The sequence below is a fragment of the Tenrec ecaudatus genome, chromosome 5 (genome assembly GCF_050624435.1).
Source record: "Tenrec ecaudatus isolate mTenEca1 chromosome 5, mTenEca1.hap1, whole genome shotgun sequence".
Taxonomy (NCBI): domain Eukaryota; kingdom Metazoa; phylum Chordata; class Mammalia; order Afrosoricida; family Tenrecidae; genus Tenrec; species Tenrec ecaudatus.
Genome location: NC_134534.1, coordinates 68348478 through 68366580, shown reverse-complemented (window position 1 = coordinate 68366580; position 18103 = coordinate 68348478). Strand labels below are relative to the sequence as shown.

The window sequence follows — 18103 nt, the reverse complement described above, 5'->3', positions numbered from 1 at the left end:
GGGGAAATCAAGAATAGCATGCGGTGTAGAAGGAGTCTGTGAGGCATGGAGACACAGAGTTCTGAGGTAGATTGGAGTGTGTGCTGGGAGTCAAGACAAAAGCTGAGATTCAAATTTGGAAGTTGTTGGCTTGGGAGTGAATGCAGCTGGGTAAGAAAAGTAGGGCTACTGAGAAGTGGACTCTTCATTCTTAAAGCTTCGATCTATGTTTTGTTACGAATTCATGAATCAGTGAGTCAATTCTGACTCATGTGGACTCTATAGGAAAGACTCAGATGGCCACATAGGGTCTGCAAGGTTATGGTCGTCTCAGAAGGTGACCACATCCTTCTCACAGGGAGCAGTTGGTGGCTCTAAATTACAATGCATCTGAACACTTACCCATTGAGCCTTTTGGAAGCAGACCCCGGAACCTTAATTTCAGGTTCATCTTCTACAGTTGGCCATCACCCTACACAACTGATAACTCGCCAGAGCTAGTCACTGCCTGGGTTGTGTGGTCTCATAACACTGCACCCCAACTGCTGCACCACTTGAGCCCAAATGAGATTGCGTGCACATTGAACACCTTCCCTCATGGAACCAGTCAGTGTCCCGTTCATCTTTATAGTGCCAGCACCTAATTCCCTACACGACCCACTGGACTCTGTCATTGTTTACCAGATGCTTGAATTCTTTGCTGTGATATTCGTAGGGATGTTAGTGATTGGTTCCCACAGAGGGGAAATATTAAACAGCTTTTACCATCAAAACAAAATTTAAAGAAATCAGTTTGAAAAGAGCCCTTATGAGAGAAACATGAATTCTGCTAACATTGAACCAAGCACAGATATCAAATTTATGGTGACGCTTGGGTGGAAGAATAGTGAAATCACTGGTGCTATATGACAAGTTTATGGGACAACCCTCCCACCCAGAGTCAGCGGTTTACAAATGGATGGTTCACTTCAAGAAGGGACGAGATGATGCTGATGATAAAGCCCACAGGGACAGACCACCCACAACAATTTGCAAGGAAATAATTAATCTTCTTTGTGTCCTAATTGAGGAGGACCGGCAATTACCAGTAGAAACAATAGCATCATCAGCGCCATCGCAATTGGTTTAACTTACACAATTCTACTGGGATAATTCACGTTGAGTAAACTTTCTGTGCCATGGTGTCCAAACCATTGCACCCAGATCAGCTGCATCCAAGAGCACTCAGAGCTTTCAGTGGAAATTTTAAGCAAGTAGGATTAAGATCCTGAAGTATTTCTTGGAAGAATCTAAATAGGAGATGAAACATGGCTTTATCAGGATAATCATGAAGACAACGCATAATTAAAGCAATGTCTACCAAGAGGTGGAAGTGGTCCAGTCAAACAATAACAGGCCAGTCAAAGAAAGAGCAAAGGTCATGGCAAGTGGTTTTTATTTTATTTTTTATTATGATGAAGGCATTTTGCTTGTTGTCTTTCTGGAGTGCAAAGCATGATCATATCTGCTTATTATGAGACTGTTTGGGGGAATCTAGCTAATGCCAACGTGGAAAAATGCCCAAGAACATTCACCAGAGTTGTTCTCCACCATAAAACACTACTGTGCATTCCTCGCACGAAACAAGTGCAATTTTAGAAGAATTACCATGAGAAATTAGTAGGCACCACCCAACAGTCCTGATTTGACTCTTTCTGTCTTCTTTTTGGTTCCTAATCATTGAATCGGACCCATTTTCTTCAGTTAATAATGAAAGATTATGTATTCACATGGTTCCATTCCCAGGACCCTCATTTCTTTCGGGACAGACTAAATTGTTGGTACCATCACTTACAAAAAATACTGTCTTGACCTTGAGAGAGCTTATGTTAAGAAATAAAGCTTATATCTTAATCTTTCAAATCATTTTTAACAAAAATTTCAAAGTTCCCTCACATACTTTGTGCAATATTCTTTCTTTTAAGAAAAGTCCACTATTTGCTTATATGTATTTATTTTTACCATTTATGACTAGCATCTTACAATGCCTGCTGCTTTTAAAAGTAGAGTTACATTCATAGGATCATTGCTTTTATTTCATTTAAAATAGTCTCCAAAAACAAATCCCCTTTACATTAGGAAAAACACGTATGACTTAGGTAAACCACTACTTCATAAAAACAGAGTCATTTTATTGAAAGAAATTGGAAATCAAAAATTGTCAAAGCAGTTTCTTATGAATAGTTCTTAAAACCCACTGCCATCCAATTGATTCCTACTCATTTCTCAATTCCCACTCATCCCTACTCAATTCCTGCCGTTGATTCCTCCTCATACAGACCCTAGAGGACAGGACGGAACTCTACCTGTTGTTTAATGTTTGGGAGTTTTAAAACTTTATTAATTTGTTTGTTTGTTTTTTCCCTTTCTCTTTTCAGTTTATTACATGAAGGAGTTACACTAGTCCAAGTTAAAAATGAACTTCAAATGGTTACATGATACAAGAGTAAGACAAGAGTATTGCTATACCATCACAGAAACGTCTATGAAACAAAAATATCAAAAGATGGAACTACCATTTCTTGATGTATCCTGCCTCTAGGTCTATGTGGGAGCCAGCCCACATCTGGATGGATCCTAAAGGATGGAAGTGTAATTATGAGACAGACTAAAGTTTTGGTGTGCTCACTTCCTCCACGACATTGGGAACCAGTTCTGAGTGGGAAAGAGTGTATATGAGGGGGTACCCCACCAAAACAGGGATTTTTTTTCAAAGCTATGTATTTTACAAAACAACCTTATCACCTTCAAAGTACTCTCCATTACACTTAATACATTTGTCAAATCCGTGACTCCATTCTTTTTTTTAATTCATTTTATTGGGGCTCATACATTCTTATCACAATCCATACATACATCCATTGTGTCCAGCACATTTGTACATTTGCTGCCATCATCATTCTCAAAACATTTGCTTTCTGCTTGAGCCCTTGGTATCAGCTCCTCATTTTCCCCCTCCCACCCTGCTCCCTCCTCCCTCATGAGCCCTTGATAATTTATAAATCATTATTATTTTGTCATATCTTACACTGTCTGACATCTTCCTCCACCCACTTTTACCAGAGAATGTACACTGGTAGAGATAGGAACTAGAAACACAGGGAATCCAGGACAGATTATCCCTTCAGGACCAGTGGTGAGAGTGGCGATACCGGGAGGGTGGAGGGAAGGTGGGATAGAAAGGGGGAACCGATTACAAGGATCTACAAATAACCTCCTGCCTGGGGGATGGTTAACTTTATTTTTTATGGTATATTTGTATTATTTTTCACATTTTAAACTTTTTATTGTGAATTAAGTGAATGTTTTACAGAGCAGGTCATAGTTTAAATTCCAACCATTCTACAACATATTCTGATTTAACTCATCATTTCAATTCCCCCAATGTACGATCACTTATCCCTCTTTCTCCCTGGACTTCCTGTTTCCATTCCTCTGGGAGAAATAAACCCCCAAACTTAAATGATTGATTATCCCACCAGTCTCTACCTAACGAGTGAGCCTGGTCTCTTTTGCGACTGTTCTTTTCCCATCTTTATGTCATTCTACCTATGCCCAGGAGCCCTGGTGGCTGGGCTGCTACACGCAAGGCCAGCAGTTAAAAATCAGCAGCTAATCTATGGGAGAAAGGTGAGGCTTTTTACTCCCATAGAAAGTGACAGTCTTGGAAACCCACACAGGCAGTTCTCCTCTGCCCTCTAGGGTTACTGTGAGTTGGAATTGAGTGAATGGTTACCTAGGACCTTCTAATGTGCTCCCTGTCACGGGCACCATCTAATTCTTTGGGTTTCAGGTTTGTGGAGACTGATGTTTGTATGGTTGATTAATTCGTTGCACTAATTGTTTTCTTGCATTTAAAACATTTTTGTCGCTCTTCTTTCTTCTGGATGGGAAGAGATCAAGAGTTGTGTCTTAGATGGTTGCTCTTAAGCTTTAAGATCCCACTTACTAGAAGAATATACTTTAGGTTGGAATGTGCATTTAGGCAAAGACTTCTTTCTGTTTATATTTCAAAAGTCATTCCATTTGATGCATATATTCCAATTTAGGGTTTTTCATATTCTCAATGACTGACTTCTAATTGAATTACAAGTCTCAAAAATTTAGGGTGTGAGTGGCGGTGTCATGATGTATCCAGTAAGGGAACTAGGTAGTCAGAGGTCAAATCATAAAGAGTCTACATTCTGTACTCAATGGACTGCTATTCTAGGAGTTCAAGTTTCCCAGGCAAGGGGTGATGAGAAGCTGAATTTCAGAATAGCCGTTTTTCTGGTGGTCCCTGAATGGCACAATACTTAAGCGCTTGACTTTGAGTGGGTAGTTCAAACCCAGCCAGTGGCACCTTGACGGTAAGCCTGGGCATCTGCTTCAAGAAGTCCACAGCTTTGAAAATCTTGAAAGTGGAGTTTTCATTTGTACACATGGAGTCTCTCTCTATATATATGAGTCAGCATCAATTTTATGGCAGCTAAAAACAACAACAATTTGTCTGTAGCACTGAGTGGCATAAATCCTTAGGTGCTGGACTACAAATGAGAAGGTTGTTGGGTTGAACTCGCCCAGAAGTATCTCAGAACTAAGGCCTGGCAGTTGGCCTGCAGAAGAGTCTGTCTGTGGAGATTGTATGGAATCCACTCCTACTCTGCAACACATCGTGTCACCATGAGTTGGAACTGATTTAACAGCAACTGGTCAATTGGTAGTTTGACTAGAAAGGAGAGAACAGATCTAAGAGACAGCAAGGAAGCAGACTTGCCAAGTCTTGGGTACTGAATGCATTGGCATGGTGACAAAGGACTTCCAGGTCTCCGGGTGGCTGAAGGTGCTACTCCTTAAAGAGAGAAGTCAGGAGGAAACCACAAGGAACTGCTAATCTGTTTGGGTTTGAACTCATTGAGTTTGAAGTGGTTTGGGGGATTTCAAGGAGAAATGCCCACTAGGCAATAGGCAGTCTGGTTTTAATTTAGTTTAGTTTTGACTCTAGGAAATAAATCTTTACTAGATTAAAGAGATCAAATACATTACATAATTTCAGGCACTGGGTGAAGGGAGATATTGGACAGTATAAGACAAGAAAAAATAATAATTTATAAATTATCAAGGGTTCACGAGGGAGGGCGATTGGGGGAGGGAGGGGAAAATGAGGAGCTGATACCAAGAGCTCAAGTAGAAAGCAAATGTCTTGAGAATGGTGATGGCAACAAATGTAAAAATGTGCTTGACACAATGGATGCATGTATGGATTGTGATGGGAATTGTATGAGCCCACCATAAAATGATTTTTAAAAATTTTGAGGCACCTTAGTATATGTGTCATTATTAGAGTCATGAGAGTGGATGAATTTGCTCAGGGACCCAGTAGCTATTACGGCTCTAATGCTTATGTAAGCAGAGAAGAGACTACGAGGAGAGAGCTGGGAGGGAGATGGAGAGCTTTAAGGAAAGAGAAAGGATCAAGACCAACTATTGCTATTCCATGAATCTCCCTAGAATTTTTTCTGGTTATTGGAACATAACTACAATGTTTAATTTTATGTATCAACTTGAGTAGGCTATGCCTGTCAGTGGTTTGGCCAGATACCGCAATGGTTGCTGTAATGTGATGTAAAATAATATAATTAGATTCCATGATGTGATGTGATGTGATCAACTAACCAGTTGAAAGGGAGTTTTCTTGGAGGGTGTGACCAGACTGCAGAATATAAATGGATATTGGTCAGAACTTGCTCTCCCTGCTTTAACACAGCCCTCTTATTGTCCCTTGACCTCTGGATCTTGGAAATGCAAGCCTGCAGAAGCTGACAACCTGCTGCCTGACTTAACGTTATTGGTCCTGCCATAGTCACAATTTCGTGAGTGAATCTTTTGAAGAAAATCTCTCTCTCACTGGTTGTGCTCTTCAGTTGTTGTTGTTACTGTTAGGTGCCATTGAGTCAGTTCTACCTCATAGTGACCCCCTGTACAACAGAAGGAAATAATGTCCAGCCTTGCACTATTCACACAATTGTTAGGTTTGACCCCACTGTTGTAGCCACTGTGTCAATCCATGTCATTGAGCGTCTTCCTCTTTTTCCTTGACCTTCTACTTTACCAAGCATCATGTCCTTTTCTAGGGAGTGGTCTCTCTTCTAGAGAATTGAAACTAAGGCTATACCTAAAATTGGAATACAGACAGAAACAAAATGTGCATACTGTATTTTATTTGACCAATATATCATTGATTTATTGTTGGTAGCCAAAGTGGTTCTTTTAGAACTGATACTATTTTTGGCAGATTGTGAATCCATCTTGTAATGTAGCTTATGATTCCACATTAATAATGAAATGTTAATGTTGTCCTTTCAATATATTCTCTGAAAAAACAATAGCACGAAGCTTGAGAACAGAAAATTAAAGACAAAGCCCACTGCTGTCCAGTCAATTCCAATTCATAGTGTCCCTGTAAGACAGAGTTGAAGTCCATGGATTTCTAGTAGTTGTGGAATCAGATTGCTTCATTTATCTCCTGAGGAGTTGCCCATGGGTTTGAACTACTAACCTTTCAAGGAACAACCCAATGTTTAACCATCTGCGCCACAAGGACTCCTGAAGCTTGAGAGATTAAGAGCTCAAGCTCTGGAGTAGTGTTTCTTAAATTTCCTCCCCATTTACCGCCTTACTAATGAAACTTTCAAGGAGCCCTGGCTGCAACCCAAAAGGTTTAGCAGTTCAAAACCACCAACTGCTCTTTTCAAAGGATGGGAGTGAGTTTGGTTTCTGAGTTTAAATGAAACCTTTTACCACCTGTTTGTCACTTGGTTTTAATATGGTGGCTAGCAATTTAGATTCCTGCAGGATGGAGAAGTTTCAGGTCAGTTTCCAGACTCGGGAGAAAGGTCCGATGACAACTTCTAAACATCAGCCAATGAAAATGAATACCTTAAGAATCACAGTTGAGCGGCCATCTGGCTCAGAAGCAACAAAGCCCACGTGGAAGAAACACACCAGCCTGTGTGACCACGAGCTGTCGAAGGGATCAGGTATCAAGCTTCAAGGAACAAAAATCATATCATTGAAAATGTGGGTGAGTGCAGAGTGTGACTCAAAGCCCATTGGCAGCCAACCAGACACCCCTTACTGAAGGGTTGTTGGGAGGAGATGAACCAGTCAGGGTGCAGGGAAGCAATGATTAAACATATAACTTTCCTCTAGTTCTTAAATGTTCCTCCCCCCGTCCCACTGTCATGATCCCAATTCTACCTTACAAATCTGGCTAGACCAGAAGAGAGCAACTGGAAACACAGGGAATCCAGGACAGATGACTCCTTCAGGACCAGTGGTGAGAGTATATAGGGTAGAAAGGGGGAACTGATTACAAGAATCTACGTATGGCCCCCTCCCTGGGAGAGGGACAGCAGAGAAGAGGGTGGGGGGAGACATCGGACAGTGTAATATGACAAAATAATAATAATTTTGTGAATTATGAAAGGTTCATGAGGTAGGGAGCAGTGGGGAGGGAGGAGGAAATGAGTGGCAGATATTAGGAGCTCAAGTAGAAGGCAAATGTTTTGAGAATGGTGATGGCAACAGATATACATATGTTCTTGACACAATGGATGGATGTATGAATTGTGATAAGAGTTGTATGAACTCCCAATAAAATGATTACGTTTTTTAAAAATCACAGTTGAGTTGGAGGAAATAATGCTAAGTGAAGAAAGCCAAGCATAAAGGGACAAGTGCAGCATGAGTTCACTGAGGTAAGCTTCAAAAGCACAAGGGGCACGGGGGAAAGCCATTGAATGTCTACCTTCCTGGAGTGAGGCTCCACCCGTTGACAGGGGTCAGACCCCACTCAGCAATTCATATGGCAGCCAACTAAAAAAGGGGGAGAGAAGAAAAAATAAAATAAAAAGAGGACAAGGATAGTGGGGGAGTGGGGGCACTAACCCACCTATGGGGAAGGGAGGGAGAGAGGGACCAGAACTCAACCTGGAGTGCCAAGCCTTGAGGGAAACATATCGGCATAATCAGGGAGGTCTGCGGGCCTGGCACCAGTCCCAACTATATTGACCCCCTTCCACAGAAGATTCCACTACAGAAGACAGCACTGAAGAAACTGCATGGGGAGAGTGGTGGGTCTGCCCAGACTACATGGAAGCAAACTAAGAAGGAGAGAGATTGAGACTGACAGAAAGTGAGAGAGAACAGCATCCTGGTCCATCAGCCCCAAGGATGACTCTCCTGCTCAGAGCAGCCAAGGCACAGAGAAGACCATAGGGCTGGCCCCACCAAGAGACACAACCTGCCCTCACTGACCCACAGAGATTCAGGGAACAGCGCTGGGGAGACAGTACAGGAATTGTGCCCAGTCTGACCCCCCAACAAGGGACAAAACATTAAGGGAGCACAACAGATCAGCAAGGGGAGCATAGCAACAACGTCCCTGAGGAATCCTGAAAATAGACTTCAGACTGGGAGGGTAGGGCTTGACACCTCATCAGACACAACCAGAAAACATACATGAGGGTCAGCAGACAGACCTGGAATTATTTATTTTTCTTCTTCCTCTTCTTTTTTTTCATGTCTATCTATGTAAGATAGACAAGATAAACAATTCCAAGGAAAAAACAATGGGACCAACTGTTCTGGGAAGGCAGGGAAGAGGGAGAGGTGGCAGAAAGGGATGGGGAACCAACAAACCCAGGGACAAGAGAACAACAAGAGATCTAAAATTGATGGTGAGGAGGGCTTAGAATACCTGATAGGGTTCGATCAAAGGCAATGTAGCCAAGAGAAAGTACAGAGAGTCTAATGAAGGTCAGTCATGATGGTGAGACAGGAGGGAAGTAAAAGGAATTAGAGGAAATAACCAGGAGGCAAAAGACATTATATGTATACATTAAATATATATGTAAATGGATTAATATACATATATTAATAGGGAAATAAATCTTGTACATATGTTTATATGTTAAATATTAAGGAAGCAGACAGACATTGGATTTCTACTCAAGTATTTGCTCAATGAAGAACACTTTGTTTTAATAACCGGGCATTCTGTGATGCTCACCTTCCCAACACGATTGCTGAAGACAAAATGGGTGCATAAGCAAATGTGATGAAGAAAGCTAATGGTTCCCAGCTATTAAAAGATATAGTGTCTGGAGTCTTAAAGGATTGAAGTTAAACAAGCAGCCATCTAGCAGGGCAGCAACAAAGCCCACATGGAAGAAGCATACCAGCCTATGTGATCACAAGGTGTCCACAGGATCAGGCATCAGGTATAAAAAGAATCCAAACAATTATACCGATGTGAATGAGTGGGTCAGAGTAGTGACCCATAGCCCATCTACAGACAATTGGACATCCCTCACAGAAAGGTCACAAAGAAGGGACGAGTCAGCCAGGGTGCAGTATAGGACTGATGAAACGTACAACTTTCCACTAGTTCTTTAATGCTTCCTCCCCCACCACTATTATGATCCTAGCTCTACTGGAGCATGTACACTGGTACAGATAAGAGCTCTCAACCCACGGAATTCAGAACAGATAATCTTCCCCCCCCCCCCATCCCCAGGAATAGTAATAGGAGTAGCGATACCAGGAAGGTAGAAGGAAAGTGGGGGGATAAGGAGAGAAAGGGGAATGGGTTGCAAGGATGAATGTATAACATCCCCCCCCCGCCCCGGGAAATATACATCTATATATATATTAAATAATCCACCTGCCTCCCCAGGGGGCAAACAACAGTAACATGGGTGAAGAGAGACAACAGGCAGTGTAAGATATGAAAATAATAAACATTTATAATGTATCAGGGGTTCGTGAGGGTTGGAGGGGGGAGGAGGGAGGTGAAAAAGAGGAGCTGATACCAAGGGTTCAAACAGAAAGAAAATATTTTGGAAATGATGGTAACACATGTACAAATGTGTTTAGTGCAATTGATGTATGGATTGTTATAAGAGTTGTTGGAGCCCCCAATAAAATGATTTATTAAAAAGAATCATAAGTGACCATTTTCTGACTCACATGGTCTGGACGTGTTTTCAGGAGGGATCAATCACTGAAGGGAGACACCGTGTTTATTGAAGGGTGAGGCAGTGAAGATGAGAGACAGCCTTATCATGAGAAGGATTCGCATGGTGGTAAACATCCATGGGAAAGCATTTGGCAATTTTTGAGCTATATTTTAGTCTCCTGTATATAAGGCCATCATGAATTAGATACAGTTTAGCTACCTATCAACCCACCATCGACTCTCTCACTCACTCACTCTCTCACTCACACACTCACTCACTCTCTCACTCACTCTCTCACTCACTCTCTCACTCACTCACTCTCTCTCTCACTCACTCTCTCACTCCCTCACCCACACACTCACTCACTCACTCACTCACACACTCACTCTCTCACTCACACACTCACTCATTCTCTCACTCATTCTCTCACTCACTCTCTCACTCACTCTCTCACTCCCTCACCCACACACTCACTCACACACTCACTCACTCACTCACTCTCTCACTCACTCACACACTCACTCACTCACTCTCTCACTCACTGACTCACTCAATGACTCACTCATTCTCTCACTCACAGACTCACTCACTCTCACTCACTCTCTCACTGACTGACTGACTCACTCACTCTCTCACTGACTGACAACTGACTGACTGACTCACTCACTCTCTCACTCACTCTCTCACTCACTCTCTCACTCACTCACCCACACACTCACTCACACACTCACTCACACACTCACTCACTCTCTCACTCACTGACTCACTCACTCACTCACTCTCTCACTCACTCACACACTCACTCACTCTCTCACTCACTGACTCACTCAATGACTCACTCATTCTCTCACTCACAGACTCACTCACTCTCACTCACTCTCTCACTGACTGACTGACTCACTCACTCACTCTCTCTCTCACTGACTGACTGACTGACTCACTCACTCACTGACTCTCATCACTCTCTCACTCATTCTCTCACTCTCTCACTCACTGACTCTCACTCATTCTTTCACTCTCTCACTCACTGACTCACTCACTCTCACTGAATGACTGACTGACTCACTCACTCACTCTCTCACTCACTGACTCACTCTCTCACTCACTCACTCACTGACTCACTCACTCTCTCACTGACTCACTCACTCTCACTCACTCTCTCACTGACTGACAACTGACTGACTCACTCACTCACTCTCACTCACTCTCTCACTGACTGACTGACTCACTCACTCACTCACTCTCTCACTGACTGACTGACTGACTCACTCACTCACTCTCTCACTGACTCACTCACTCACTCACTCACTGACTTTCACTCACTGACTCACTCACTCTCTCACTCACTCACTCACTCACTCACTGACTCACTCACTCACTCACTGACTCACTCTCACTCACTCACTCACTCTCTCACTCACTGACTCACTCTCTCACTGACTCACTCACTCTCACTCACTCACTCTCTCACTGACTGACAACTGACTGACTGACTCACTCACTCTCACTCTCTCACTGACTGACTGACTCACTCACTCACTCACTCTCTCACTGACTGACTGACTGACTCACTCTCTCACTCACTGACTCACTCACTCACTCACTCACTCACTCACTCACTCACTGACTCTCACTCACTGACTCACTGACTCTCTCACTCACTCACTCACTCACTCACTCTCTCACTCACTGACTCACTCACTCTCTCACTGACTTACTCACTCTCACTCACTCACTCTCTCACTGACTGACAACTGACTGACTGACTCACTGACTCTCACTCACTCTCTCACTGACTGACTGACTCACTCACTCACTCTCTCACTGACTGACTGACTCACTCACTCACTCACTGACTCTCATCACTCTCTCACTCATTCTCTCACTCTCTCACTCACTGACTCTCATCACTCTCTCACTCATTCTTTCACTCTTCACTCACTGACTCACTCACTCTCACTGAATGACTGACTGACTCACTCACTCACTCTCACTCACTCACTGACTCACTCACTGCCTCACTCACTCTCTCACTGACTGACTGACTGACTCACTCTCTCACTCACTGACTCACTGACTCTCTCACTCACTCACTCACTGACTCACTCACTCACTGACTCACTCTCACTCACTCACTCACTCACTCTCTCACTCACGGACTCACTCACTCTCTCACTGACTTACTCACTCTCACTCACTCACTCTCTCACTGACTGACAACTGACTGACTCACTCACTCACTCTCTCACTGACTGACTGACTGACTCACTCACTCACTCACTCACTCACTGACTCTCTCACTGACTGACTGACTCACTCACTCACTCACTGACTCTCATCACTCTCTCACTCATTCTCTCACTCTCTCACTCACTGACTCTCATCACTCTCTCACTCATTTTTTCACTCTCTCACTCACTGACTCACTCACTCTCACTGAATGACTGACTGACTCACTCACTCACTCTCACTCTCTCATTCACTGACTCACTCACTCTCTCACTGACTGACTGACTGACTGACTCACTCACTCACTCACTGACTCACTCTCTCACTCACTGACTCACTCACTCACTCACTCACTCACTCTCACTCACTGACTCACTCACTCTCTCACTCACTCACTGACTCACTCACTCTCTCACTCACTCACTGACTCACTCAGTCACTCTCTCACTGACTCACTCACTCTAGCTCACTCACTCGAAAAAAAAAAGAGAAAAAAAACCCCATCATCTAACTACCACCTATCCGTCCATCCACATATCTGTCCACCCCTAGATCCATCCATCCATCTGATTTTAAACTTTTAAAAACTAATCAATATTAAAAAATAAATAAATAAACAAAAAGCAATCAGTGTCCCTGACTCACCATGACATTTTAACGAGACAGGAGTGCTACTATTATTTGTTTGTATATCTTGATCCTTTGGAAGTCCAAACACCACTGTGACAACTACTGTTGCCTCTACCCCTTAAGAAGTAATTTTTGCCTCTTTGGGAACTGTTAGCCCTGTTGAGAAGGTATACTCTGGGGAACTCAGGCTCAAATTCTAATTATTCTGCTTATTAGCTGAGTGATCCTGTCCAAGATATTTAACCTTCCTGTGACCCAATTTCCTCTTCTATAAAGTGAATATAACCATAGTGCTATCCTCATAAATGTTGTGAAGATGAAGTAAATTCATATATGTGAAGCACCTAGCAAGTTCAGCATATAAGCATTACTTCTTTGTTCTTTATAAAACCTTTTCTCTCTTTTCTTTTAATTAACTTTATTTTAACTTGCTACACTGGTCCTTGTGAATGATCACTTGTGTGTAGATATTTTGCTACTCATAATTTAGAAAACCCTTCATTTTTATTATCCATGATAGTGCTTCCTCTCATTGATATGTAAGACAGCTTGACTGAATGCCAATTTCATTGAACTGTAATACAGTTTTAAAAATTGGGGAGGGGATATGAAAAAGGAGGCACCAATATTCAAAGACTCTGATTTTATTTCCATGACTCATCTCCATCCTCTGTTCACTTGATTATTCTTCAGCTGAGAGCTCAATGTCACTTCCTTAGGGAGACTTCCTAACCTCCCTCATGGGTTAGAATTCTGTATTATTGGCTCTTATACATTTGATTTGCATGGTCACTAGATTAATGTTTGCCAGCCTAGGTGGGTTGGAAAGCTTCATGAAGACATATGTTTGAGTGTTTTTGACTTTGAATTACTTGCGCTGGCACAGTGTCTGACACTCATCAGGTGTTCAATAACTAGTTGTTAAGTGAATAACCGAATTAGAAGCTAAGGAAAGTAGAGACCTTGGATGGTGCATTCTGGCTAATGTGCTTGACTGCTAACCAATCGTTGAAAATCTCTGTGCCCCTACAAGAATCTCGGAGGCTTGGCTTGGTCACCCACGTTTGAAAGACCCGTCATTGAACGCCCTACCAAGCACTGTTCTCACACACAGGGGGTTGCTATGAATTGGAAACAGCTTGGTGGCAACAGGTTTTTTTGTTGTTGTTGTTGTTTTTAGATATTTGAAATACAACTTTATTCTAACGAAAAGGAATGGGAATGACAGTTAACAAACAAAACATCACCACTGAATATTGTGATGTGACTGTAGCAGTCTTGTAGTTGAATTTCAAGAAAGAAAAATGCGTTCCCAAACAGCTAGATATGTGGGTTCAAAAAAAAAAAAGAAAAGAAAAGATTTTTAACTGCCACACTCACTCCGAAGCCCATTCATCTCCTTCAGCCTCCCAAAGATGAGCACATTCTGCTGAGCTATGTAGTAAGAGTGGCAAACACGCTGCACCACTGACGTCACAGGACAGTTGCCTCTAAAACTAGACTTCTGACGCTGGGCTCCAGCTTCGTTCTCTCACAGGTCATCATCTTCATCCGGGAGAGCGGTTGTCTGCGCAACCTCTAAATCATGCTCATACTGGGCTGCCAAAGCTGCGTCCATAACAACCTCTGGTGGGGCCAGAGCAGGCATGGCAACAAACTCCAAGGTAGGATCGCCAATGAGTTTTCTGGCAAGCCAAAGGAAAGGCTTTTCAAAGTTGTAGTTTCTTTTGGCAGAAATGTCATAGTACTGAAGGTTCTTCTTTCGGTGGAAGACGATGGATTTTGCCTTAACTTTCCTGTCCTTAATATCCACTTTGTTGCCACACAGCACGATGGTATGTTTTCACATACTCGAACCAGATCCCTATGCCAGATAGGCACATTCTTGTAAGTAACCCTTGAGGTTACGTCGAACATTATAATGGTACACTGGGCTTGAATATAATAGCCATCTCTCAGTCCTCCAAATTTTTCTTGACCAGCTGTATCCCACACGTTGAATTTGATAGGTCCTCTGTTAGTATGGAACACAAGGGGATGGACCTCAACACCTAAGGTAGCTACATATTTCTTCTCAAATTCACCAGTCAGGTGACGTTTCACAAATGTCGTTTTTCCAGTACCACCATCACCCACCAGTACGAGTTTGAACTGGACTTGGGGTTCTCCTTGGGCGGCCATCATGATGGCTCTTCCAGAAGCATCTCCGGGCCGCGTCTGACTGAGGGATGGAAAGATGGCGGAAGCGCAATTCAAATAACAGGTTTTTTAAAATATATAAATCATTTTATTAGGGGCTCATACAACTCTTACCACAACCCATCCATCCATCCATTGTGTCAAGCACATTTGTACATTTGCTGCCATCATCGTTCTCAAAATATTTGCTCTTAACTTAAGCCCCTGGCATCAGCTCCTCATTTTCCCCCTCCCTCCCTGCTCCCTCCTCCCTTATGAATCCTTGATAATTTATAAATTATTATTTTGTCACATCTTACACTGTCTGACGTCTCCCTTCACCCATTTTTCTGTTGTCTGTCCCCCAGGGAGGAAGTTAGATGTAGATCCTTGTAATCGGTTCCCCCTTTCCATCCCAGCCTCCCTCCACCCTCCAGGTATCGCTATTCTCACCACTGGTCCTGAAGGGATCATCTGTCCGGGATTCCCTGCGTTTCCAGTTCCTATCTGTACCAGTGTACATCCTCTGGTCTAGCCAGACTTGTAAGGTAGAATTGGGGTCACGACAGTGGGTGGGGAATAAGCATTTAGGAACTAGAGGAAAGTTGTATGTTTCATCGTTGCTACACTGCACTCTGACTGGCTAGTCTCTCCTTGTGGCAACAGGTTTTTAAGAAAAGTTAAGAGATGAAAAAGCACAGGGTGCTTTTTTACACCGGTAAGAGGTTTAACTTGAGTGAACAAATAATTCTCAGTATTTTCCCTCTGAGACCAAGATGATGAACAAGTTGTACAGAAGTATTTTTTCTGGTAAAATTAGAAGATGGTTATATTTTCCCAACACATAAAAAACATACATTAATGGATGATATATTCTACTGATCACAATAGTAAGACAATGGAAGCAGCCTAAATGCCTAACAGTGGAAGAATGGATAAAGAACTATGGTCCTTACACACAACAGAATCCTATGCATCCCTAAAAAACAGTGATGACGCATGAAGCACTACATGACATGGAAGGACACGGAACCCATTATGCTGAGTGAGGTCAGTCAATCACAAAAAGACTAATGTTGTATGAGTCCACTACTATAAGGAGAAACACCAATTACACAAATCTTACAATTCCCAAACAAAGGGGTAGAATGTCTGCCTATCAGCCATGAACTATACATCACCCTCAACCCTGCACCTTCCGTTATGTGCATTTCATAAAAACCATCTCAAAAAGAGTATCTCACATTGGCTGGGTCACTCCTTCAAGAAGGGGGAAAAGGGAGAAGACCATCCACTCGATGCTGTACAACACCAGGAGAACCTTACAGGGAAATCAGGTTAAGGCCGGGGGTGGGGGGGGGAGCATCTACATTTCAGATGAGGCACCGATACTTCTGTTGGTGAGTATGGTGGGCAAATGGGGAGGATCATCTCACGTCAGGAAGGAATGCTAAACAATAATTGTAAGGAACCAAAGAAGAGGGTAAACCTAGTTCTAGGCTCCAGGGTAGACACTTCAAAGATGGTTCTACTGAGCCTTCAGTGACCCACACCATGGCCTAAGCACCGTGATGACCTTAGACACAGGTCTTACACAGAACATGACACTCCCCAAGGGCCACACAAGAAGGCCTCAACGTGGAAGCCTGACTGAACAAACTAGACGCTGCCTGAAAACTACCTGGACCCTTGGATTTAGGAATAAAATACTCTAATGGGAGAGGAAGCAAAGGATGGCCACCCCAAGACTGTGGACATGGCGGACATTGGACCTTGGATGGGAACCCTGGCTTGGTGGGTGTCCAATGAAAGGGGACCTAGAACCACCATATATTTAGTACCTCAATGCTCCCCTTACATTAATATGACAGGTGTTAATCTAATAGGCAAGGATCTGTCCTTGTAAAAAAGAGTACAGGGAATTTTCCCCTAACACCTACCCCATGCTCTATGTAAACAGAGCTCAATCATCTTAGAAATCAATCTGTACAAAGCAGCAACTCATGGACTGCAGCTCCCAGTTGGACTGTTCTTGCACAAACTTTTTATATCAACAGTACCTCAAATTCTATGCCACAGGGTAAATGATCGATGTTATCAATGAAATCGCTTTTTACCCCAGGGGGATGATTGACAATGTTGTGCTTTTTTGTTTCTTTGTTGTTGTTATTGTTGGTTTTTGTTTTTGTCATAATAAGATGGCCAAAGTAAACCAGAGTCGTTCATAACCTGTGGACAAGCAGATGGGTTCTGGGTTCCCACTTAACTCTAGCCTTTGAATCTAAATCACTTAAATCTAAAAATAGTTAGTTCTTATAACATCGCCTAGCTCAATCCTTGCCTTTATGCAGAGGTCACTGAAGATAAGTGCTACTGCAAAGGATGGTGAAGAAAGCAGATGGTACCTGGCTATCAAATGGAATAATGTCTGGGGTCTTTATTTTTTTACATCATGATTAAAAAAATCATTTTGTTGGAGGCTCATAAAGCTCTTTTTAACAATCCTTACATCAATCACATTTGTGCATGTTTGTTTTTATCATTGTATTGAGGGTTCTTACATTTCTTATCACCATCTGTACATCCATCCATTGTGTCAAGCACATTTGTACATATGTTGCCATCATCATTTTCAAAACATTTTCTTTCTACTTGAGCCCTTGGTATCAGTTCCTCATTTTCCCCCTTCCTCTCCCACTTTCCCTCCCTTATGAACCCTTAATAATTTATCAATTTTTTTTCATGTCTTACACTGACTGATGTCTCCCTTCATTCACTTGTCTGTTACCTGTCCCCACATTTGTGCATATGTTTCCATGATCATTTTTGAATATTTTCTTTCTAATTGAGCCCTTGGTATCAGCTCCTCTTTGTTCTCTCCCTCCCTCACCCTCCCACATGTCTGGGGTCTTAAAGACTTGTGTTCAGACAAGTAGACATCTAAGTGAGGCATCAACTAAGTCCACATCGACGAAGCACACCAGCCTGCGTGATCCAAAGATGGCAACTACAAAATCCAAATATGATGAAGGGAAAAGTATCAGAGT

The 18103-nt window shown here is 42.6% G+C and overlaps 1 pseudogene; it reads right to left on the bottom strand.

Moving 5' to 3' along the window:
• Positions 1–14059: 14059 nt before the first annotated feature.
• Positions 14060–15068, bottom strand: LOC142448775 (GTP-binding nuclear protein Ran-like; annotated as a pseudogene).
• Positions 15069–18103: the final 3035 nt, after the last annotated feature.